The 26,758-nt window shown below is 39.4% G+C and overlaps 1 long non-coding RNA gene across 1 annotated transcript; it reads right to left on the reverse strand.

The window, feature by feature from the left end:
- Positions 1-1,451: 1,451 nt before the first annotated feature.
- Positions 1,452-24,820, reverse strand: LOC129050213 (uncharacterized). Its single transcript, XR_008513799.2, has 3 exons — positions 24,654-24,820; positions 23,677-24,478; positions 1,452-1,537 (listed from the first exon to the last, which is right to left on the reverse strand). It is a non-coding gene; the product is annotated as an uncharacterized LOC129050213 (long non-coding RNA).
- Between the last annotated feature and the right edge of the window lie 1,938 nt (positions 24,821-26,758).

Below are 26,758 nucleotides of genomic sequence, written 5' to 3' on the forward strand. Positions count from 1 at the left end.
GAAAAACAGAAAATTTCAAGAGCTTTTAAACAATAGTTATTATTTTATTTGTCATTTTAACAATTGCATTTTTGGATTAGTCAACCAGGCTTTTAGGAAGTCTGTAATTTTACATTTCAATATAACTATGTTAAAAGTTGTCCAGGCAGTGACTTCTACCACTTTGGTATTTATGTTGATAGATTTGGAAACTGTTGCTTTCATAGAATATATACTGTTCTGTAAATGTTTTTCTTCTTTTAACAATATATTAAAAGCACTTCCTTGTGAAAGATTCTGAACCAAGATTGCTAATAGCTTTAAAGCTATTTCATTGTATATATAAATCCCATGATACCCTGTTGAACTTTGGTTTTGGATTTTCACTATTATAGAAATAATACTTGTCACTTGCCATGTAACGGGAAAAATACATTGTAAGAGATATTTTACATTTAGTCTTTGTTTATACTTCTGATTATTTCCTCAAGGTATCAAAATTTAAATTTTTAGATAAAGTGTATGCACTTGGTTAAGCTTTTTGATTTGTATCAACAAATTGTCCTCCAGAAGTGTTGTGCTACACCAATTTTCATACCCATCAATAATGTCTAGAGGTTTTTGGCCCATTTAGGGCTTTTTAAAATCTTAATATTTAGAAAGAACTCGACAGACACTTCAGAAATATGTTCTCCACAGAACAGGCTATCAATTCGGTTTGATCAATAGTTATTTATTATGTACTTACTTTTTGTAGATTCTATGTTGTTCATTTATGTCACACAGCATCATCCAATACGATGCATACAGGAATCCCATGAGATATGCTCTGTCTTCACCCTCATGTTATAAGAAGTGAGAGGGCAAGTAACCTGATCAAAGTCACACATCTCGCATGTAACAAGGCCTGACCTTGAACCATAGTCAGTTTTACATCAACATGCAGTCATTTAATTAGTACTAAACTGCCTGCTTCTATCTTGCACTGTTAACTATCCATTAACCTAACACCAAACATTTTGCTCTACCATGCTCTTCGGCTTTTCCATGAATAGGCTCATAACCCGGGATAGAGATGCTCTTCCCGAAATGAATGTCAAAAGACTAATCTCCTCAATCTCTAGATGCATGTTTTCACACCCTTAAAATTTTCACTTCAGCCAGGGCCTCTACTAGATCTGCATCTGTTCACACCTATAAGGACCTGCTGAGCACACATAACCATGGGAGAAACAAACACACCAAAGAGGCTTCTGCCAACAGCACTCTCCAGGCTGCTGAAAGAAAAACACACCACCAGAGGCAAAGGAATGTTTAGCCCCAACTGAAAAATGGAACTTTCCTTTTCTCTCCCATTTTCAAAGTTGTTAGCCTTGTGTCATGGTTGATATTTCAACTTTATCCAAATGTATGTGCAGCCAGATGGACTATGAGATTATTAGGATTTGATTTTCAGATAAACCACAAACCTGGATGAGCTGATGTTATTCCAGATGCATTATCTCCTAATCTTCAGGAAGAGGCTCCTTCAGCGGGAAGGAGCATGGCAGGATCTTCCCTGAAAAAACAGAAATAGCCGTGTCTAATCCCTGCTCTGCCTGGAAAGGAAAAGGCTCACCTACTTCCCATGTCAAGGCAAGAATCAGAATTCCTCTCAAATTCTTAAAACATTGCAAAGTAAAGACAGATACTAACTCTAAATATGATTCATGCTCAAGTTATTAAAAATGGAATACATTGTACCAGAAGGAAAATGGTAAACAATTTTAAATTCCAAAGGCAAGGGAATGTTTTTGGTTTAATAACCAAAGAGTATGGCTTCAACAGGAGCTTATGTAGTATACACACCATAATTAAATCTAATTAATTCAATCATCTGAGTAATCAAGTGGTTAAGAGAATAAACTAAGTAATCAATCGTAAAAGTGATTTGCTGTTTAGAAGAAAGAAGTTGTAATATGTGTGCCAATATTTTTAAAGAATAAAGAATCTCAGGTCTTCAACTCTATCAACAATTATTAGCATTGTTTTGTTTCAGTCTTCTCATTTACAGAGTAAAAAGAGCATTCATTCATTCAACAAGTACTTATGGAAAGCAGCATTTTCTGAACATGATTCCTGCACTCAAGGTGTTTTACAATCATGTGGCCTGCCACTTTATTGAAGATGTTTTAGGGAAAACAATTAACTTTTGACAAAGTTCAGAATTATTCAAACATAACATAAATGGCTAATGAATCTTTTCAGAGAAAGCATAGTCTAGCGGATAAATATTTACACTAGTCTGCCACTGAGTCTTACAATTTTTCTATGTCCATTTTCCTCACTCTGTAATCGTGGGGGACAGAAGGTGGGGGTAGCTGACCTTCAAATTCCCTTCCAATTTTTATGAAATACAATTTTTAGAATTAAGTGAGTAATCACATTGTGCAAGGTGCTTACCTGGACATAGCTCAGTTCTTTTTCGGTTTGCAAGAACAGAGCAAGATGGAACCATGAAGTGCTAAACGACCCATGGCAATTTTTAAAGGATTCCTCAAGCAGATGGTTCTCTGATAGTTCTTACAGCAGGAAAAGCCCCCTACAGCTCACAAAAGAGTTAAGTTGCATTCTTCCAAACTGTCCTAATTTTGTCAATTTGCACAATCTAATAAAATCTTTCCATCATGTTTCTCTTTTCCATTTGTGGACCACTTCTGAGTGCATGAAAATGCATATTCAGAACATTGCTGAGTTCAGATTGATTGAATTTAACTGTGACCTTAGTGAGCCATTCATTTATTCAACAAGGTTTGATTGAACATTTACCATCCTATCGCCTCAGCCCACACATTGGACAGCCAATCAGAGTTATTACACTTCTTAGGGCATAAAACAGATACATATTCATTAAGTTAGTGACTCCCAGTCCAAGTTAGCTTGACCCAATTCAAGTCTTCCTTCAGATTTTTAGAGTTCTTGCCAAATCGTTTTCCTATTCCCATTTTCTCTTCACTTCCCATTGCCCTCTTGTCCTCAATTTCTTTTGTATTAATTCTCTCTCTTCTTCTGTTTTCAATTTCTGTCTTCTCTTTCACAAAGAAGTTTTCTCACTTAGCTGTAATGTATGTTTAATAATACACTATTTAATTATTCTGTTACTCAATATCCTCAAGCCACTTTATCTCAACATGCAAATACCTAGACGTGAGGTTCAAAGCTAATAATCTAAGACAATTCAAATGTGGAACCACATTTCAAAATATTTTCTTCCTGTTCAGCCATACAAGTCTCTTTGTTGTCCCCTGAATACAGTAAGTTCTCACTTAACGTAGTAATAGGCTCTTGGAAACTGCAACTTTAAGCAAAACAACATAACAAAACCTATTTTACCATAGGCTAATCGATACAAAAAAGAGTTTAGTTTCTATGGTATATTTCTAGTCACAAAAACATCACAAAACTTCTAAATAAAGACTCAAAACATTTCTAATATTAAACATTGAAATGAATGTGAGCTACACATACATTTAAGAGTGAGTAATAAAAACAAGTATGATAATTATTTACCCAATTTTTGGTGAATCAGTAAATGACAATGGTTGTAGTGGTGGTGGTTAAAACAAGGAATAAATGTTCATAAAGTGCAAATTGAAAGGGGCATGTCCTTGCATCAAGCAGTTCTGAAACAATCACAAATATGATGAGTTCCATTTGCACTTTCTTACCACATTGCTTATTGTCACGGATCTCTATGATTATTGTAGATGAATGTATTTACTCACTAATTCACTTTCCAACCAAGTTATTCTAGTTCAGGGTCTTGGATGGCCAGAGCCTATCCCCTACAGCTTAGGGTACAAGGCAGAAACTGACCCTAGATAGCATGTCTTTCCATCGCAGGGCACACTCACCCACCCACCCACAGTCACTCACACTGGACCCATGTAGACACACCAGCGAACCTAGTGGGCACAGCTTTGAGATGTGAGAGGAAACCAAAGTACCTGGAGAAAACCCACGCAGACCTGGGGAAAACATGCAGATTCCAGGCAGATGGTGGCCCCGGGCAAGTATTGATTTTTTTTCTCATCAACATTGTAACAAAATACTGTTAAAGGAACAGACATTATTTGAAGACCTGCTGTATGTTGTGTAGAATCCCACCTCCATAACTTCATTCACAATAGTCTCCTCGCCCAACATACCATCTTTCTTATCTATGCCATTCTTCGAAACTTGACAAACTTCTAAACTGAAATAGCAAAGCTGATCACCTGAGTCCAGGAGAGACCATGCTGCCCTCCATATTCCCATGACATTTTTTTTTTGTCTTGTTCGTGGCATACTAGATTGTATACTTTCTTGAATTTTTGCCTTTTAATATGTTTTATTATTTCAATCAACATAGTGTATCTTTCCCAAGTCATGCATCTAGTAATTGGTGAGACCACGCTGTCCTCCTTATTCCCATAACATCATTTTTTGTTTCGTTCATGGGATACCAGATTGTATACTTTCTTGAATTTTTGCCTTTTAATATGTTTTATTATTTCAACCAACACAGTGTATCTTTCCCAAGGCCATGCATCTAGTTACTGGCATTCCAGGATTCAAATAGTTATTAGGCTGGTTGCAAAGTACAATTTTCCCACTTATGAAAAAAACAAATGAAAGAAAAATCATCAGTATTTAAAGACTAATTTAAATGGGTAGAAAGAGAGATATGAGCACCACTAACACAAAATAGGAAAGACTTTTTATTAATCTTGGGGTCAAGCTCATTGTTAGAACTGATGTGTATGAGAGGAGAACCCACAAGCAGACATATCAATTGGGAATTTGGAAATTTATGATCAGAGCTCAGGAATGATAACAGGCCCAGATATTTAAATTTGGAAGTCATAATAATAAAAATTATGAGATTTTAATTTTGGAAGTGGGCCTGGGAAGTAACCATCCAACTGCTTTATTTTCTAGATTATACATATATCTATATAGAGGTCACATGTGAAAGATCAGATACAGTCATTGAGAAAGCTAGGAAGGGCAAAGGACTTTGCTTTTTAAGAAAATCCGTAATTTGAGAGCAAAAGGAAGATAAAGAACCAGGGGAAAGAAAAAGAAAAAGCCGGCTGGGCATGGTGGCTCACACCTGTAATCCCAGCACTTTGGAAGGCCAAGGCGGGTGGATCACTTGAAGTCAGGAGTTCGAGACCAGGCTGGCCAACATGGGGAAACCCTGTCTCAACTAAAAAATACAAAAATTAGCCAGGCATGGTTGTGCATGCCTGTAATCCCAGCTACTTGGGAGGCTGAGGCAGGAGAATTGCTTGAACCCGGGAGGCGGAGATTGCAGTGAACTGGGATAGCACCACTGCACTTCAGTCTGGGCGACAGAGCGAGACTCTGTCTAAAAAAAAAGAAGAAGAAAAGGAAAAGAAAAGGCTAGGATAGTTTAGGTCATAGCAACAGTAATATTTGCTGATTTTAATATGGATTTTGTCATCTTGACCCCTATTTCCAAACCCCAAGCATTTCGTATCAACAGGTACAAGGTCATCACCACTACATAGCACTACGGGTTTCAGGCATGACACAAAAGACATATTTAGGCACTGATTGATGAGGATTTCTTCAACAATCTTTTAAAAACCAAGAGTGATTTAGTAAATAAAATTAATTTATTAATGTTAGTTAATTAACACTAATGTATATATTGATGAATTTTATGGATTACAAAAAGACAAACATTATTAGAGTTTTGGCAGTAAAAATAAAATAAAAACCTATTCCACCCTGGAACTTTTTGATGCTATTTTTAGTACTCAACTGCCTTTTAAGAAACATTCTGGCCAGGCGCGGTGGCTCACGCCTGTAATCCCAGCACTTTGGGAGGCTGAAGTAGGTGGATCATGAGGTCAGGAGATCGAGACCATCCTGCCCAACACGATGAAACCCCGTCTCTACTAAAAATACAAAAAATTAGCCGGGCGTGGTGGCACCCGCCTGTAGTCCCAGCTACTTGAGAGGCTGAGGCAGGAGAATCACTTGAACCCGGGAGGTGGAGGTTGTAGTGAGCTGAGATTGTGCCACTGCATTCCAGCCTGGGCGACAGAGCGAGACTCCATCTCAAAAAAAGAAAGAAACATTCTAAAATGCTTTCAGCCACGACAGTCTTATTGTCTTTCTTCCCCTGAATCAGAGGTGACTGGGAATATATACACTTCCGCCCTACCCCAATAGCTTTCCCAACAGTTGACTTCCAAGCTCTTTGGGTGTTGAAAATCTGGAAATGTATTTCTGTGATCTTTGACAATCTCAACTAAAAATCAATGGGTCCAGTTGCATCCTACATAAACTGAGTTGTTAACTGAATGCTCAGCCATACCTTTCTCTGAGGCAGCCTTCTGTGGCATCCACAGTAACTAAAGAACGTGCTATAGCGTGACTTCCAGTTATCTAACCAATATTTATTTCCCTCTTCTTCCTTACTGTAAGAACCATGAATTTGTTTCTGGTATTCATGTTTCCAGTTCAAGAGACAACACTTCTCAGCCTTTCTTATGCAAAGAGATAGCCATGGTACCAAGTTCTTGACAAAATTAAAAAAAAAATCAACATAAACTGTAGAGTAGGGCTTGGTGGTGGCATCTAACTCAACAGGTGTGCACCTTTTTTCATTTCTTGCTTTCCCGTCCTTCTGCCTGTAATGCAGACATGATGGCTGCCACTGCAGTAACTCCTTTTGAACCATCAGCTTATCCTGCACTAAAGATTTGGAGCAAAAGACCGAGATGGGTTCCTCTTGATTTGATGCAAGCACCATTTTGGGTGGGAAAAAAAAAATCAAATCATTTAAATCACTTAATTGTTAAAGTCTCTGTTACTTGAAGCCAAGCACAAATCCTAAGTGACACAGCTAATACACGTGTATGCCTGTGTGTGTGATACCACATGTGAATGTATGTCTGCATATGTGTATGTATCTATACGTAGGTGGATAGGTAATAAACAGGTAGCTATAGAGATGGAGTCTTCAAAGTCTGTTGTGTCCCTCTAAAGTAGTTTATATTTGTTTAAAAAAAAAAAAACACAGGCACCATTGTGAAATCTTCCAAAATCTGTGTAGTGCCACTCTTTATTTATCTAATTAATTAATCAATTAATAGAAACACCACAACGGCAAGGGGCCTTAGCAGTTTTATTTTTCTTTAAACCAGCATTGACAAAATATGATCCATTGATTACTAGTCTTGCTGAAATTTCCCCAAACACTAAATGAATTCACTAGGATTTGAGGCTTATGGTGTGTATGAATCTCTTGGAGAAAATCTGCACTGGAGAAACTTGTTTAACTTTGCCTTCTCCTAACTTACCTGATTATAAAACAACTTTCTCAAAAGTGAAACCCCAAACTTCCCACAAAGCAAGTTATCAGCAAAATGTTTGGGAGAGGTGATTAGATCTCTTTTAATATCCAACAGGAAAGCACACAGTATTTACTAAGTAATTGTGTTCTGGAATTTTCTCCACAGAAGCCAAAAGAGAGGAGACATTCAGGGAGGAAGGGTCCTTTTGGTGACCACATTGTCAAAATCCTCCTCATGTAGCTCAAGGAATGCAGAGGTTGAGAAAACACCATTGGTGCTGCTAATTCTGTGTCTGATGTTACTGTGGTCTCTAGCCTAAGTTCAAGCTAATTTGAGCCCCAAATATCGTTTGGCTGGTCTCCCTGACCAAAAAAAAAATTCCAGTGTCTTCTTTGGGAAAGGATAAAGAAATTTTAATAATTTGCATTTTGAGTCATCTTGTTTGCAAGTTTTCTGCACAGATGAGCAACTAGAAAGTGGCTGAGGAGTTTCTCTGTCTTTCAGATGCCCCGGTTTGTACTTGGAGTGCTAGTTAACCTCAGCAAAAAATTATTGTCAGCAATAAATATTTACTTTTCAAAAATATCCTGAGGAGACTGGAAACAATACGGGCAAATCTCTCCGGTACTGTTTTTTCATTTAGAGATGACAAAAAGTCTAGGGGAAAAGTGACAGTTTTAAGGGCCTTAAAAATATCTAATGCTTTAGGTTTGAAATTGGCAGTGAGCCAGGCCCTGTCTTAAAGGGACAGGCACTTTATTATACTTTCTAATTCTTCCAAAGTCTGTCTTTAGGATATATGAGCTGCCTCTAATATGACTACTCTATTCTCATCCTCTAGTGGTATACTCTGGTCTCAGCTCATAAATTGAAAATTGAGGATCTGTAAATCAGGGCAGACTATTTCAGAGAGCCATTGTGAATTTCCAGTCAAATCTTCCAGTTTATCTTAAATATTTCATCTTAATGTCACCTCAAGAAAAATCTTTCATTCAAGTAAGTTACAACATCAAGTTCTAAACTGATTACACTTCTCCACTGACCTTCTGCTAGGAGACTGCTTTTTGTCATTAATGTCATTTCTGCCCACCTATTGTGGGACTAAAGGGAGATTTTTTTGTTTCCAAAAACACAAATTGACTAAAACCACATAAAGAATAGGAACTCAAATGTCAAAAGTGTACTAGCTGCTTTGTAGAAAGAAGCAATTGAAAAGATTGCTTTCTGTTCATTATTTGTTATTTATATTTTTATTGCCATTTTTTTAAAATGACCGGGCTAATATTCACAGTATACTGTGGTCTGAGGTGATTGACTTGGATTGCACACTAAAGTATCTATTTCTGATTAGCTGCCAAACATCTGTTGTAAAAATTAAGTTTATACCTTCTAAGTATATTCATAAATACATGAAATTCTGCCAACTCCGATTGCCCTTGGATGGCTTTTAAAAAATTGCTTTGCTCATTTTTCCTTCTTTGGAACCACTATTCAGCAGGTTAAATGGAGTTGAGGAAATTTTCATGTCTATTTGTTTATACAGGAATCAACATATTCCACCCTTAACTCACCCACTAACAAGTCTGATGTTGAATTTTCTTGTCATTTGATCTAGCATTTAATAACCTGTCAGCTGAAAGGGCTTTAAATAAACATTTTCATATAATATTTAATGCAATTCAAGGGTATGTGCCCTGAGGCTAAAGATGAACAGACAAGGGTAACAAGCCTTCCTCCTTGGTAATATATATGCATTTCTACATATCCTAATCCTTTAGTCCTTGAGACTTATAGGCAACATCCTTGGATCCACAAGAATCCAAAAATACATAAGGTAGTAATATACTTTATGATTCCACTTCCTGTACAAGAGCCTCTTAATTGCTGCTCTCCACTCTCTAGTCACCTCCCACCTACAATAAACAGAGAAGCTAGCAGTAAAACTATTCTATTTTTGCCAAAATACCTTGACATTAAACTTTGGAAGTTGTCAGGTCGCCAGTTTTCCCAGAAGCAACAATCTCACGTGGGTCAAGGTTGGAGCAGTGGATTAACTAATTAGTCCACACCAGGCCTGAGGACAGAAGGGCAGCTTGAGAGCAGCATCAAGTCATGAAATCCCAAAGGACTGAGCTGGGTGGTACCATTCATGTGTGAATTGGGTCCAGTATAAGATAATAAAGAAGAGGGCAGACTAATGGCAAACTGGAATGCTCATACCCCCACCTCCTAAATGCATTTAGTTTCAAACTTTAAAATAACTGTACCAACCAAATCAAAGAAAACAGAACAGAGAATGTGGTTTGCCAGTCTACGAACCTGGTCTTCACAATGCACATGAATTAGACCAAAGACTATAAAATGATAGCTGGGCCGGGCACAGTGGCTCATGCCTGTAATCCCAGCACTCTGGGAGGCCGAGGCGGGTGGATCATGAGGTCAGGAGATAAGAGATCATCCTGGCTAACACAGTGAAACCTGGGCTCTACTAAAAATACAAAAAAATTAGCCAGGCATGTTGGCAGGCACCTGTAGTCCCAGCTACTTGGGAGGCTGAGGCAGGAGAATGGCGTCAACCTGAGAGGCGGAGGTTACAGTGAGCCGAGAGCGCGCCACTGCACTGGAGCCTCGGTGACAGAGCGAGACTCCATCTCAAAATAATAATAATAATAATAAAATAAAATAAAATAAAATGATAGCCACGTGGCCCAACCAAAAAACACAATAAACATTAAAAATGAGATGTTCAGAGAACATCGTGATCCATCACCTCCTGCAGTGGGTTGCTGTTTTTATGTGCTTTCAAGAGAGCATCTATAGAGAATTCAAAAAATGGAGGTGAGACCAGATTTAGGTTATTCTGTAGTTCAAAAGTCAAGCTGCCTACTAGCTGCATTTCCATTGAAGAAGCCACTGACATTACCGGAGAATACCTAGTGCACTTTTAAAAGTCAAAGGAAATATATGAATCAGAAAAAAATGGCAGTGGATTCTCATTTTTTTGTCATCCAGTTTTCTGAAAATCTCCATAGGTTTCACCCCACCCTGTTTGCTCATTATTGGTATTTTCCTTTATTATCACAATGTGTTTTCACTCCTGTTAAATCGGGCCAACTGAAAAAAAAAAAAAAAAAAAAAAGCCTGCCTGTCTCTTCCCTCTCTTGAAGTTGCAACTACCCTACCTCATTATACCTGAGCAGGAATCACAGAAAAAGTGCTCAATTCATCTATCATCTGGATTTCCACTATGAACTCTGCTGTCCTTTTTATTTTGGGGGAAAATATTTTTTAGAATTCATCTCAGATATTGGATCATATTTCCTTTTGTTACTCATGTTAAATATTATTGTAAATTTGTGTTTAAAAAGGTAAGGGTATGGTTATCTAAATTCAACCAACTCTAAGTTACATAAAAATCAATCAGAGCTAAATTGCGAAGATATTTAAACAAACATTGAAAATTTCACCAGACTTACAAGCTCATATCTTACTCCACAGGTAATTATCAAAATTCAAAAATTTTATATAATATCCACATGTGCAATGAAATCAACTATTTCCTCCTCTACCAGGTAAACAAATAGTTTTCCCCCTGAAAAAGAGTTGGACATAGTCCTTATACTGTTCCTTAAGACAATGTTGATTTAAAAAGAGAATCACTATCCTGTAGTTGGCCACTTCTAGTGTGACTGCTAAGAAACATTTTCCCTCTCAACAAGACTACTTAAAAGGACTGCTTTAGTCTAACAGGCCTTGATATCTCACCATGATTACAGAGAGCACTGATTCACACCCCACAGAAAAAGGCTTGAACAATTCAGGCCTCCAACTCATGAGTTTGATAGGCTACGTTTGCTTCTATAAATACATTACAAATTAGATCTGTCAAGACTTTCATTCTGTAAGAGGAGCAATAGTACCACAACTTAACACTGGAGCTTAGTAATAATCCTGGAAACGTCTACATTCCTCCTTAAGCACAAGTAAGTGTTGAGCTAATAAAAATACAAGTCTCCAGCCTAGGCACTATGGTTAAACCCCGTCGCTACATAAAATTCAAAAATTAGCCAGGCATGGTGGTACCTGAAGTACCTGTACCAGGTGGACCTGTTAGTCCCAGCTTCTAGGGAAGCTGAGGTAGGAGGATGGCTTAAACCCAGGAGGTCGAGGCTACAGTGAGCCATGAGCATGTCACTGCACTCCAGCCTGGTTGACAGAGCAAGACCCTGTCTCAAAAAAATAGAAACAAAAACACTCCTCAGTTGTACATTGCCCCACCAGCGATACATTCTAGTTTCAATTGTGAACAGTTTATTCAAGATTTTTTCTCTTTATTTCTTCCAGATTCCTAACTTCTGAATTTACTTTAATAACATTTACATTAAAAATTGGACTAAAATGCCCTACTTTAAACACAAAATGTATATTCTTTTGCTTTCTTCTCCATAGCTGCTTGTTCCCTTATCTACACTGAATTGAATCAATTATCATTCCACTTTCCCACTATGCTGATTCTGCAGTTATCACAGAGCTAACTTCTTCCTAGAGAAGATCCCAATACTCATCACTTAAAAATGGCTTTAAAATCCAGAAAGTACCTGATGTCCATCCCATCCAAGGCCCTGTGTTCCTTTATAAAAACACGCTACATTATAAGTCCAATGTACCACACCAACAACCCGTGAGCTATAATATGGGGCCACTGGCAGAGAATGCAGCAGAATCACTTTTATTAGGTTTTGCCTCAGCAGGAAGGAGCAAAGTGACCCCCAGATGCAAAACTAATGGGCAGTGAACAAAGAGGGTAAGACCGGGTTTTCCTTACAAATCAACAGGCTCTTGTTCCCTGGAATTGGTATCTGCCTCACATCCAACTGGCCAAAGTGTTATACCTGGCTGGGTTTAATTTGTTATTTATGTCAGCTTTGCATATTTGTAAGGTTCAAGGGTTTATTGCCCTGGCCTGACCTTGCCAAGTCAGAGTTAACATGTGGTTCTCTAGTAGCAGTTTCTTTCTAATAAACTTTACTTGAAAGAACATGTGTGATAGATTTTGCTCATGATTAAAAAGAACAGTTCTATGTTCATTGTTCCCCAATTTGGTTTTGAAGTTCTGTTGAAAGTCACCTCTGAACTTAAAAAACAAAATCCAAAATATTGTTCTCTTTTAAATTTCATTGTAGACCTTTATTGTACTTTGTGTTTTAGAATGCTGCTTTATGACTGTTCTAAAAGATTAATGTGATCCTCTAAAACCAAGCTAAATAATATATTTCCAAATCGTTCATAAGATTTGGCACATAGTTTAATTTTGGTTATGAGAATTAGTAAAGTTCAGTGAGCAATCTCTAGTTTAGAAACAAGAAATTATTAGTGTGTGTGCATACACACATAAACATATACATATATCCACATATATATCCACATATATTCATACACACACATATATATAATACAATACAGCAGAGTGAGTGTAGGATAGAAGATAGCAGGGTGAGTGAAAATCGTCCTTAATTTGCTTGCTCAGTTCCCTACCATTATTAATGCATAGAGGAAAGTATGTTGAAGATAGAACATATCATTCGGATCCCTTTTATTTATTTTTTTTTTTTTGAGACAGTCTCACTCTGTCACCCAGGCTGGAGTACAGTGGCACAATCTTGGCTCACTGCAACCTCTGCCTCCTGCATTCAAGCAATTCTCCTGCCTCAGCCTCCCAGGTAGCTTAGATTACAGGTGCATGCCACCACACGCAGCTAAGTTTTGTATTTTTAGTAGAGATGGGGTTTCACCATGTTGCCTAGGCTGGTCTTGAACTCCTGACCTCAAGTGATCCACCTGCCTCGGTCTCCTAAACTTCTGAGATTATGGGCATAAGCCACCATGCACGGCTGGATCCTTTACGGTAGGAGCCAACTTCCATAACATTAGAAATTGGCTGCTGGAGGGGTACTCCCAAATCTAGGATGACCTGATTTGTCTAGGTTTATCCAGGAGTTTCTTAGTTGGAAAATTAAAAGTCTCATCTCTCAAGAACTCCCTCTGGTCCAGGCAAACTGAGAGGATTAATTATTCCACAGTCCCCATATCTACCTGGCAAGGTTTCTGGCTCCATTTTCTTTTAGTTGATCCAGTGTATCTATTAAATATAAATATTGTCTTCAAAAGCTAATGGACAGAAACATTCATCAAAATCTAAATAAATTCATTGGCCTGTTCATTGGAGTGAAAATGAATGGAACTTCAACTTAACCTGTTGAAGACAACAAGAACACTAATTGTCCATTTTAGTTCATTTCAGGATGACAAAATCAGTTAGCTCCGATAAAATGCATCTTAACTATATTAAACTCAATAGTTTTAAAAATTTTTATTCTTTTTTAATGCTTTTCTGCTCTGCTTTTGATTTTGAAACCCTGAATCTTCACGAAATCCTAGAACAATAGCAGAAGTGTCATTGTTTTCCCATCAAAATCTAGGTAGTAGAGAGCAGGAACCCAATTTGTCTGGCCAATGAAAAGATATGAGTAGTTACAGCTTGTGGGGCTGCACTGTTGGTGAGCATTATTCTTCTCCAGGAGAAATAAATAAGAACCAACGTACAGCTTTATACACAGTTGTCCTCATACAGTCCTAACCTCAGATTACTCTGTCTTTTTGCTTATGTGTAGAGAAACTTTCCTATTTTATCTTATTATTTAAAAATAAAAAAGTGATTAAAACCATGATAGCATCTACAGTACAAAAATAGTCAAATTAGTTCAAAGTTGTGTGATCTGGGAATCAAGAAGAAAATATCACTTAGGAGATATTTAGGCGATACATATCATAAAACACATATGAGATATATATATATTTCCATATTTATTTGCAACAACTGAACATAGGAAAGTGAGAGGTTGAACTGAGAGAGAAAATAATTATTTAAGTGGGTTTGTGTTTCAAAACCCCTAAAAAGTGTTGCAGGGGTATCTGATAATTATTGTTTTTCTGAGATCTCTGTTTGATATGAGGACAGCTATGCCTTAACAGGCGAACAACTAGGTGAGGCAACCTCTCCACCTCTCTAGCCCTGCAGCTTGTGCTCCTGTGGCCTCATCTCTCTTCTCCTCTGCTGTTGCTTATTTCTGTAACTCCAATATAATGCAAATGTATTTCCTCAACAGAATCCTACACTTATAACTCTGTGTGCGTGTGCGCGTGCGTGCGCGCGTGCATGTGTGTGTGTGTCTGTGTATGTGAAGGAAGTGGGGCGAGCACAGTAGGGAGATGAAGAGCTAGATGTGAATTGGACCATAAGTGCATTATTGAGGGTTTATATCTTCCTTTGAAGTATACAGCATTAGCCACTGTCAGGGAGAAGATACCAAGCCAGACAGTAATTGCAATAATGGAACAGACAAATGGTCTATGTCCCCATTAAAGTCATCAACACCTCTAATTTTTGAAAGGGGCTTGTTTGAAATACAGTAATTGTGATTATGTTGTCCATAAAGGCTATGGGCGATCAGCAATTGTCAGCATGCCCAGTGCCTTTCCAATATCCTTCTGGACAGAGATAACTAAATCTGAACGCTGAAGCACAATTTATTTCTGAATAACCTTATAGAAAGGGTGTTTTATAATGTTTAAAAATTTAATACAGCATCTAAGTAACACCTTCCCTTTGTAACACTTCATTTTTTCTGATTTTTTTTAAACTCTCTGCTTTCAAGTCCTCTAATATGCAGCATTTAGTCGAAAACCAAACAGTTCTGGCATTCTCCCTTCCTCTCAATGCTCTGCCCAACCCTTTCATAATTATGCCCTTCTCTGTTTCCTTGATATTTCCCCTGGGCACTTCTGTTTTTCCTATAAAGTTCTCCTCTCTCTCCTCAGCTTGCCCTTCTTCCTCTGAGCCTTGTAATTGTGTTTCAACAAGGTCACAGTGAGAAAACAATTGACAACGTCACATCCACAGCATTCTGGATAGAGAAATCCTCAAAGTCCGAGAGAGAAAAAATAAGTTCTTTTTTTGAACAAATCCTTAAAGCATTTTCTAAGACCCTAAGAACTTAATTCTGGTGGTAAAAATTTTGCTCTGAAGGAAACAAAGACACAAGGAACACCAGTTTAATTTCAGAAGCCACTGGACCTTTTGAACTGATTCTTTAGAGAGGACCATGTACCATGAAGTTCTTAGTTCATGCTGAAGAATGAAATTGTTTCTATCAAGAGGAGTTGTGTCACATAAATAATGTAAATTAATGGAATAAAAATAATTTGAAGTGAAATGTCATCAGCTTATACTGTTACCCTCCTTCTAAATAGCTAGTACTTAATCTAAGAATAACTGTTTAAACTACACACCATCTACTAGAAAACCTCATTATTAATAAGAATTTTTCATCCTGATTCTCTTGACCTATCGAAAGCCAAAACTCAACACGTTGCCATTTAATCTTTAACAAGGTCCTAGGTTATTGAAACCAGTATGAAACGAAATTTATGGGCTAACATTTAACTGTTATTCTCCACATCTTTCCAGGTTACTCTCCATTCTGGGGAACCATCTTTTATTAGCATGAGTAAATATATAAAAGCCCACTGCTAAAACACTTAACAGATCTTCTCTGTCAAGGCTGTGAACTGCAGTGTCCACTCCATTTGGAGGTCCCTGCTTCTTTTTTTTCTTCCTTTGTTTAAAATATGCTGACCACACAGTGACCTCTCCTAACCTATCAGTCGAAAATTACAACCAGCCACACAAACAAGCAGCCCGGGGTCAGAAGGAGCAGGGTCTGCTAAAAGTTAGTAATCATACATTAATTCCCTGACATAATTAATCAAAATGAACCACTGTTATCTAGCAAGAAACCTTTAACCTATTACAAAGGGGTCAATTTGCGAACCACTTGAGGCTGGGAGTTTGGTACAAATAGCATACGCCCTTCATCCAGGATGCCCTAAGTAGGGAAAAATGCCTTTGAAGTCCCAAATCTACTAGATTTAGATATAATTTCATCAATCAAGTTAAAAGCCTGCCTCCCTCCAGAAGGATTTTGTGGAGCTCTGTCAACCAGCTTCGTTGAGTGGTGACTGAAAATCCATTTGTAAGGTTTTTTTTTGGACGCAAGTCGACTAGAATAGGTCCAACCTGACAAAAGAGGCAAGAGTTTATCAAATTGAAGAGGAAGAAGGAAGATGTGTGGGGCAACTCATTTTCCCCTTGCAAGAAGAGTAGTAATTGGATGTTTGTTATGCACATGAACAGGTATATGCCTCCATTTTCAAGATTAAACCTGTCAGGTGTTTAAAATCAATATTTACATGGTGCAGGCACACAGTAGGAAAAAAATTAGAAGAATTAAAATGGTTTCACTGTAATTCAGGGGAATTATTTTGTAGTTTTGCACGTGTATAAATGGAGCATTCGCCTTCAGTCATATTGCAAGCACCCTCCCAGGATATACATAGGTGTTCATTTGCAGAAAACAGGTAAGCACAGTTTTGTTTGTATTCATCTCACCATTAATTTCTAACATCCCCAGAGATTGAAGGTGTTGCCAAGGGCTCCAAAATACCTTCAGTTGAAATTGTTACATCACTAACGTGCTTAGAAACTTACATCTATCATATCATGCTTTCCAAGTTGGAAGACACTAAAAACCAAAAAGGATACATTGTATTTTGAAAGGATTTATATGGAAATACACACGCCTTTTGATAGGATCAAACATATCACATATTTCAAAACTAATGATGGTCATCAATTTCAGAAGTAATGTCTGGCAAAGCGTTGACACTGCTCTTACCATGGTTACCGGAGAAATTGATCTGGATAAGAAGGCCCCTGCAATTATTTATTTCAATCCTGGGCCATTTCAAACAGTTTTTCAGTGAATTGCTCTGTTTTGTTCCCACACATATTTCACTGAATTTGATCACTGCAGTGGGCCCAGGATACTTGCTGGGAGGTTCTTCAATATGGTGAGTACCGTCACATAGAGCTGTGGATAAGGCAACTTGAATGATGCATTTAATTCTTCCTAACCAGTAGATACTTGGAGGTATTGTATTATTCACCTTGCTATTTCAGTCTTGAATCCATTTTAGAGATGAAAAAATGGAGGCCTAGAGGGATTAAATACTTTAGTCAAGAACACACACCCAGTCCAGGAGTGGTGGCTTATGCCTATAATCCCAGGACTCTGGAAGGCAGAGGCAGGTGGATCACTTGAGGCCAGGAGTTTAAGACCAGCCTGGCCAACATGGCGAAACGTCTCTACTACAAATACAAAAATTAGCCAGGTTTGGTGGTGTGAGGCACAAGATTCATTTGAACCTGTGAGGTGGAGGTTGCAGTGAGCCGAAATCGTGCCATTGGACTCCAGCCTGGGCGACAGAGCAAGAGTGTCTCAAAAAAAAAAAAAAAAAGAAGAAGAACACACACCCAGTAGCATCTGAACAGGTATTCAGATACAGGTCAGTTTGTCTTCATATCAAGTTCATTTTTTGTTGTTGTTGTTGTTCAAAAAGCAACCTTCAAAACAAACAAACAAACAAAAACAAAAAGCTTCTGTGGAGATGAAACATAATAAGAATCTGCCAGAACAACTCCTCCATTTTTCTCAATATAACTCACCATCCAGAATAAGAAAAAGAAATTATCTTTCCTCAACCCCCACCTAGTAATTTGCTCAGCTGGAACCAGCAGCCCTTCAAATCCACTCTACCCTCTGAGCTCAAGCCCTCCTGGCCCTGTTTCTGTTCCTGAGAAGTGTCAAGTTTGTCTCCTCCTCAGGTCTCTTCCCCACCATGCACTCCCTTCCACCTGGAAGGCTCTTCCCCTCACTAGTTGCTTCACCTGGCCCCTCTAGCACTTGCAGGTCTCAATTTAAGTGTCCCTTCCTCAGAAAGGCCTTCTCTGGCCTCGCCATCTGAAGCCATCCTTTCCTCCTACCCCCAGCGACAGCATAATCACCTCATTAGGCTTTGTTCCCAGCTTTCTTCACAATCCCAAGTGCACTGCTTGTTTCATTTAACATATCTTTCCATCTCATCTCCCCCGCCAAGTGGTGGGATCTCGTCTGTCTGATTGTGGCGTTCCAACTGCCTAGCACAGTGCCTGAGTGCAGGCGGGAATGAATGAATAGCTTCTGGCAAGGTCATGCTCTGACTTTGGAGGCTAATTCTTGATTCAGCTGTGGAAGGAGCAACTATGGCTCTGGGAGTTTCTGTAACTTGTGAATGGGCAGCAAAGAGACTAAATCACCTCTTTTGGCAAAGTTGTAAGGGACTTCAATCCATGGACTTCCTGTTCAGCATGAATCTTAGGGATTTTTGCTCTCCTCCAAATGGATCTCTGAAGATGTTGGGACCATTTGTATAGTTTATTTCTCTTTAGCAGTAGGCCAGGTGTGTTCCATGAATTCAAACCTGTTTCAAGAGTACTTGTAACAAAAAACACAGAGGTTGCCTCCTGCTGAATGGCCCCAACATGCCAGGATCAATTTTCAGGTCCCCTTAGCAACCCTCAAGAAACCACTTGTCCTCACTCTGCAGATGAGGACATAGAGGCTCAGTGAGGAACAACAGTTCCTGAGAAGTAGCCTAACTCCAAATTCCATGCACTGCTGCAACCCTGTGCCATCTGGTCATCACACAGAACAAGGAGACAAACAACACTAAATAACATATAAATGCTAGACGTAAATAAAAAGCTTTGCAGCACATGCTCATGAGTTTCATCATTTAAAAATAACCAAATATGTTAAACAGTCTGGCACCTCCCTCCCTGCTCTCTCTCTTGCTCTCTCTCTCTCTCTCTCTCTCTCCATGTGATGTGCCTGCTCCCTTTTGTGTTCCACCATGAGGGAAAGCTTCCTGAGGCCTCATCAGAAGCTGAGCAGATAGACGCTGGTGCCATGCTTCTTGTACAGCCTGCAGAAACGTGAGCTAAATAAACCCCTCTTCTTTGCCAAAAAAAAAAAAAAAAAAAAAGAAACAAAAAAGAAAAAGAAAAGAAAAAAGAAAGAAAAAGAAAATAACCAAATAAAAAGCACTGATGATTTATTTTAGATAATAGTAGATCATATTTAGTAACTGTCATTCACCCCAGTAAAGAATACAGAATTACCCACTGTTAAGTTTGAATGGCTTAAAAAAGAAAAGAATACAGGCCGGGGTGCGGTGGCTCACGCCTGTAATCCCAGCACTTTGGGAGGCTGAGGTGGGCAGATCACCTGAGGTCAGGAGTTCAAGACCAACCTGGCCAACATGGTGAAAACCTGTCTCTACTAAAAATACAAAAAAAATTAGCTAGATGTGGTGGCGGGCACCTGTAATCCCAGCCGCTCAGGAGGCTGAGGCAGGAGAATGACTTGGGAGGTGGAGGTTGCAGTGAGCTGCGATCCTGTGACTGCACTCCAGCCTGGGTGACAAGAGCGAAACTCTGTCAAGAAAAGAAAGGAAGGGAAGGGAGCAGAGGGGAGGGGAGGGGAGGGGGAGGGGGAGGGGGAGGAGAAGGGGAGGGTGAGGGAGGAGGGGAGGGGAGGGGAGGGGAGGGGAGGGGAGGGAAGGGTGGAAGAAATTGAATGCTCCATTTCAAAAGGACTGACTGACAGCCAAAAGTCATGTTGTCACTGTCCCATGGTGACCAGTCTTGGGATGCTAATGGATTTGTAGGCAGAGTGCTTCCCCTTACACATCCCATGGGTCCCTCACTTTCTGTCTGTGAGTGTACAACCAGGGGCTATGAACAGAGTGCCTTGAAGTCACCTACCGGGGTGACTAGCATGAGTGCATGAGAACCCTGACTCACAGAAGCACCCGGAAGCACTTCCTCTAAAACTACTGTAAGCACCAAGATGAGGAAAAACCATGGCCATTCTCTTACTTGAGACTCTAACATCACACCTGTTCCAGCGGCTCCTAACCTCCACATGCCCTCTCTCCCAGCCAGCTCCCCAGGAGCCCAGGTTTTAACTGGGACTGGATTTCCTTCCTCAGTAGACAACGGTGGCAAGCCTCCCAACCCCACCTTCCCTTGACCTGGGAGGCTCCTCATGTGCTACTGGTCCCCACACATTTAAAGCTCAGTCCTGCCCGGGAGACTTGGAGGAATGTGATACCTGGGCCACCTTGCTTGTCTTTCAAACTGCAAGGCAACATTGTTGAGAAAATGTGTGGATGAAATACAATGCTGAGCGACCTGTGCCTCCACAGGGCTGTCCAAACAGCAGAATGATGCCAAAATGGCCCACGCTCACAGAGTCGGGTGACAAGAGAGGCAGTTGTGATCTTGTGAGCAGTCTGGGGATTCAGTCTTGTTCATGTCAGGTACTTCCGAAGAATGCAAGGCAGACGACATGATTTTATAAATTTGCAAAGGCTTCACACCTTGAGACAAGATCCCAATTGTACAGTGGATATGCAAGGAAAAAAAATCTGGAAAGAAACTCGAAAATTACTACTATTCTCAAGGAAGATACAAATCTAGGCCAAAAAGGCTACTTATTACAACCAGCTCATCGGAGCCCTTCTAAAAATTTCTCGTCACATGTTCACCCTTGACAAGGAGTAAGGGAATTATATTAAGTTAAATTTATATCTTCTGTATTCTCCCACTGAAACACTTTATTTTATTTTTTAGTAACAATCTTGGGTATTTATTTTACAAAGTCATTAAAACCAAATGAAGGAAGCTTGCTGTTAAGTTGTGAGAAGCTTTATATATGCCGTCAGAGAAGTTCTAGCCAGAAGAAATGTTTAGCACCTCACAGTGGGTCATGGCTTTAAAAATTATTAACATAAGTTGCCAATATAGTAAGTACACCAAAGAATAAATGCTTTCTGGAGACAGAGGTCAGGGGGACTTCAAAACAATTTCAAAATTGGCTCTTAAGGGGGTTTCCAGCAAGATAGTTCATCATCCCAAGAAAGACGGTGAGATACTGATGGGGGTTTTTGCTGGAACCAAAAGAATTTAGGTTTAATTCCACCTCTCTTCCTACTGGCTGTTGGACTTTGAGATGGCTACAGTTTTGCCATCTGTAAAATGGAGGCATTAATATTTACCTTTGAGGATTGAGAAAACTAGACGGTATGTGTTGTATCCAACAAGTGGGGACTATTGTTTTATCCCTGAAAGACCTAGCCAGTACAAATGCAGTACAGTTTCATTTCTCCGAGTTGTACATTTCTCTGAATAGAATTCAACTTTTGTCTCTCCTGGGCTACATCATATTGCTCTGATTGTTCAAAGATGAGGACTTTGGATTTAAAGCTAAGTTATAGAACACAAAGGGAATTCTTCCTAAGAGGAAACGACTTTGGTTATTAAAATACTCTTTTTTCTAGGGCAGCTTTACCTAGGCAAGATTGTATGACACCCTAGGGTGCCTCCAATGATCTCCAGAGATATTGGAAAATTCTCAAGTTATTCTGAAATAAAAATTATTTTAAAGTAAATTCACTTGGGTTTTAGAATTTGCATGTGCCCTGTATGGGCATGCGTATTCGGTTATGTGACAGTGCCATGGAATGGAGAAAAAAATGGTGTGCCGAGGTTCCAAAAGATTGGTAATCCTTTTTACATATGGTTGTGAATGGCTCTCTTGGTTTCTCAGTGTAAGAATTCCCACATTCTTACAACCCAGTAAGTCAAAGGTAAGGTCTGTTTTGAGGCTAAAAACATCAGAAAAAGCCAGGGGCTTGTGCAGGTGTCTGTGTGTCTACTTAAAAGTTAGAAGTGTTGGTTTTTCTCACTAAGTAGTGGATAATCATCAGAGTGAGCCTCGCGCTGGCCATTCACCAAACCAGTGTGCAGAGGAGGAAGCAAGAAGACCTCATGTGCACAGCCCATTCCCTTTTCCTTCTTCCCCAGGGTCCTTTGCTCAAAGCATTCCTTGGTGTCCACCAACACACACGGGCCCCCAGCACTACTTAATGTCTAGCAGGATGACTGTTAGGGTGACTGTTCAGGAAGCAACTTCCAGCTTCTTCCCAGGAATGTTTAGCCCTTCTTTCAGACCTCTGCCATTCACTGCCCCCAAATACTACTAATTAAATCCAGGACAATTTAGAAAATCATGGAAATGCCTTTCAGAAATAAGAATGGGTTCTCTTCTTCACTCCAAAGATGTAAATTTCAAGCAATTATAATCTACCTTTAAAAATTAATGCAAAGCATGTGGATGTTGGCCAGGCTTTTGAAAACCTATAGATGCTGGTTAGGGAGAGCGAGAATTTAAAAAAGAAAAGGAAAGGAAAGAAAAACAAAGAAATGGAAAATGACTTCCCTCCAAAGTCTCCTTTCATGATATAAGCAAATCAACAACTTCCATCAGTTGACACGATTTCCAAAAAGAAAACATTACTGACTTGGTCACTTGAAAAATCCACTAAAGATCATTCTTTTTCAGACTGGTAAGAGCTAAGCAGATTTCCTATTTGAAATTGTGCTGAGAATGTTCCATTGTCAGTGACAGAAACTTCTTGTCCATGTACTGGGACCAACCAGTTTTAAAGGTGGTGGGCGATACAGGGATTTTAGAATTATTATCGTAAAAATCAAATGCAAAGCCAGATGGCCAGTGCAATGGAGAGCATCCGTTTTAGGGGTGATCATTTGTGGAATTTCACAGGAAAATCTATGTGTGACACAAAAATATTATGTGTCACATTTCACCGTCTACTGTCTTGAAAACACAAATCTATGTTTTCAAGGGAGGACAGAAGACAGGAGATGGTGAAATGTGACACACAATATTTTTGTATTTATGAAGAATGCTATAAATTGAGCCTCCTACAAAACACTGGTGATACTCAGTCAGCATGGGTTGCTGTTGATCTGAAAGTTTCCTTCATTTTATCTATCAAAGAACCCTTGCATTTTTCCTGCCACAACCAAGTCTCCTGGCTCTTCCTGGTTTGTGTCACAAGTTCAATTAGGTTATTTAGACACTTCGGACATTTAAATTCTTTGTTTGTGTATGTTTAAAATCAAGGAAAAATGTCATGGAAGGTTACCAAAATCCATGTAATTTACCCAAGAAATGAGTCTACTGGGTAAATACATATTGAGGCAATTTTTAAAGTCATATTTATTTACTCTACACACCTCAGTCTGTGGAATAAATAAATATTTGAGCTGTGCACTCTGTGTGTTAAAGCACCTCATGAAAATGTATGCTGACACTAGATGTGCAAGAAGAATCTCCTTTTAAGTTTTATATCTGAGCCATTTAACTTTGGGGGATAGAGAAAAGGAACAAATGGAACCATTTTATAGGGGTAATTACCACATTCTATACCCCCACCCACCCCCATCAAAGCATATTTAAGATGAGCAGCTGAAACTCACCACAATTTTTCCCTTTTATTTTCAAAGGCCATCAACTGCACCAAAATGTGTGCTTTGTAATTAATTCCTTTCAGTTATCTCCACACCTCCTTCTCCAGCAGGCATCAAATCATTTCGGTCGGGTCCGGTCTCAGAGTTGGATGTGTTTACACGGATGGATCTTAAAATCTGTAGTTTCCCTTCTTTGTTCTTTTCTGGAGACCTGGGAGTAGTACCCTTCAGACATTTTATTGATCTTTCTTCGCCTTTGGCTCATACATGCTAATTGTACCTCTGTAGCAAAACAATCTTATTATCATGTTAATTAGTGGGAGGGCTGTTGAGGTTTTCCACTTCATTACCTACTAATTTCAAGATAAATGAATCCACAGGTTACTAAGTAAATAAGGTCACCTATCAAGCACTTGTAAACGTGTTTGTAAACAGGGAGAGGGGAGGCAGAAGGAAACCTGTTTGGTTTTCAAATGAGTGGGCTGCTGGGGCTTGGCTTTGGGATGGAGTTGAGAGTCCCATCAGGGTGGCCCTGTCCCTGAACTCATTTGTAATGAAAAGGGAACGTTTGCCATCCACCTGGTTTCCCAGTGGGGCATTTCCTCGGGAGCTCTCAAAGGCCTCTTTGTAGCCGAATTCATTCTGTGCATTGGGCGCTCATGGCCACTTTTGTAGAAAAAGCCAGAAGTGAGGTTCACACTGGGCAGGAGAACTTTGAAGGGGGAGGCCAGTGGGTGGTGCGATCGCAAATCACACTCTTCTCAGCTTCCCAGACTTATTTCCATCTTGGGCCGGATTGTTCCTAGTTTCTCTGGTTTAAAAAGCAGAAGAATTAGTTATGAGGGAAAATGAGAAAATCGAGCCTGCCCAAACCCAAGATTTTTAGCGGATTTCCTTAAGGCAGAAGGGGAAAACAATTGCTAGGAGAATCTTAGCTACAATGCCAAAAACTAAACAAAAGGATGAATGGGAATTATTTTCTTTACCCTTTTATCTGTCTTTAAAAACAGTCACAATATTCAAACAGGACATCGTTTTGCTTTTTCATCTCCTCTTGATGCTGGTACCTTAAAAAAGAAATTAAAGGGAAAAAAAGTTGTATATTTTTATCCCCTAGGAGATTCTCATCTTGTGGGTGTTCTATTTTGTATGTGGAACCTCCAGGGGCATCATTGTCCAACGATCTAACTGGCATCTGAAACACTGAATTCTCCCTTCTTTTTTTTTTTAATTAAGATAATAAATTGGTCTTAAATTATCCCTGAAATCAGACCAGTGTTGATTACAATGGGGCTCATGCTGTGACAGCTCAAGATGATGTTATTTTTATTTCTTTTCAACGAGATCTTAATCTCTCCCTGCGTGTAAACAAATTGTCACTGTAACCTTGTTCTCTAATCTCCCAGTCAAAGACCTTTAAAGCATTGGGAGATAACAGATCAGGCCAAGATTTCATCAGCTCTTCAGCTGGCGCGGATAGGCCACGTTTCACTCCCACCGGCTGAGTCTTTAAACATTGAAGGAGAATTAATAACTACATCTTACATGAAAAGCTCCACGGAAACCTTTGAAGGCCGTATATGTTGTGTGGCTGGAGTCCCGAAAATGCAAGCTGCTGGTCTGGATGAGGAATGCCTTTGCTTCCTGGAGAAGGACCTGAGCCAGCGGTGGGAAGGGGACTGTTAGGGAAAAGGGACAAGTAGGAGAGACACAGAGAGGGACATTCAGAGACAGAGAGAAACTGCCCTAGAAATAGAAAGAAGGGGAAAAGAAAATTAGAGAGACAGAGTCGAAGTTGAACAAGAAGAAGGGAAAGAAAAGAGCTACCAAAAATGGTCCACCCAACAACTGGTAAAAGCAACCGGTGACAAACGCCACTTCGCTGGTGTGAGAAAACATTCCAGAGAGTGGATCAGATTACCTTCCCAGCCATTTCAAAATATCCCTGTGTGACTTTCTATCGGAGGGCCCTCTTTCATGCCATGAAAGGGAAATTCTGCAAACATTCCCAAACGCTGGTGAGCAAGAAATTACTAATGAGTTACCTAGTGAACCCCAGTTCAGAGACCTCAGATACACGGATGTGTTTGTTTTAAAATCAGTTAAGAGGCATGTCTAGGGTGCGGCAGATCTTCAGCAATGATTCTGAGGGAATGGGCAGCTAGTAGTACTAGGCTCCTGGTGAGGAGGCTGGAAGATTCTCATCCAAGGCCTCTCCCCAGTCCCCAGCAGAGCCCAGAGCTGTCCGCCATTTTCAGACTCGCTCATCCATCTTTGGGTCTTCCCCATTTGACTTCTGTCCTGTGACTTCCCAACCCTTCCTTGGCTAATATGATTAAAAACAGGACAGTGAGCCTTAACGGGTGATTTTCTCTTCAATTAGTAGGGGACTTTGATCACCAAAAGTGGTGATTCAAAGTAGGAATAAGTTTAGCTCTGGGTTTGCCTTACCTCTAATGAATTTTTCTGGAAACTCCATGAATTTCCACGAGCCAGCATTTTTGAGTGGAAAGGTCATGGACTCTGGTTCAACAGTGTGACTTTTGACAATCTATAAAATGGGGAAAACAGTAACCTCTTTCCCTTGGGCTACTGCAAAAATTAGATGAGTTAATGTAAATAAAATATAAAAGGCCTTATCTGGTACATTAAAAAATAAAATAATGCTTTTCAATAAATAAATTAATCCTTTTCAATAAATGTTAATTATCACTTCCTACAGAGCACACCAGAACCTAAATTTAAGTACCATTTGTCATAGAGCAAAATCGTTTGCTTTGAGGTATGAGTCAACTCCTTTGCTCTGGCAGAGAAATAGGTCACTTATGGGAGGAATTGCTTGGCGATTTTCAGGTGTGCTGTGAAAAATCATGCTGCACATATGAAATTTCTTCCTAGGTCAGGGCTGCTTCTTCCTCCAGTTCCTCCAGAGACTTTTTTTCTCTTTAAGAAACACTGGCTTTCATAATATTAGGTGATGTTTAAGTACCTGCTGGGTATTAGTCTGCTTAATTTTATTTTTCATTAAGTCAAAGGATTTGCACATAATTGGTTTCCCTCCGGGCTTCCATACCCACCTGTGGTTAGCAGC

Source organism: Pongo abelii, chromosome 16, assembly GCF_028885655.2.
Source record: "Pongo abelii isolate AG06213 chromosome 16, NHGRI_mPonAbe1-v2.0_pri, whole genome shotgun sequence".
NCBI lineage: Eukaryota > Metazoa > Chordata > Mammalia > Primates > Hominidae > Pongo > Pongo abelii.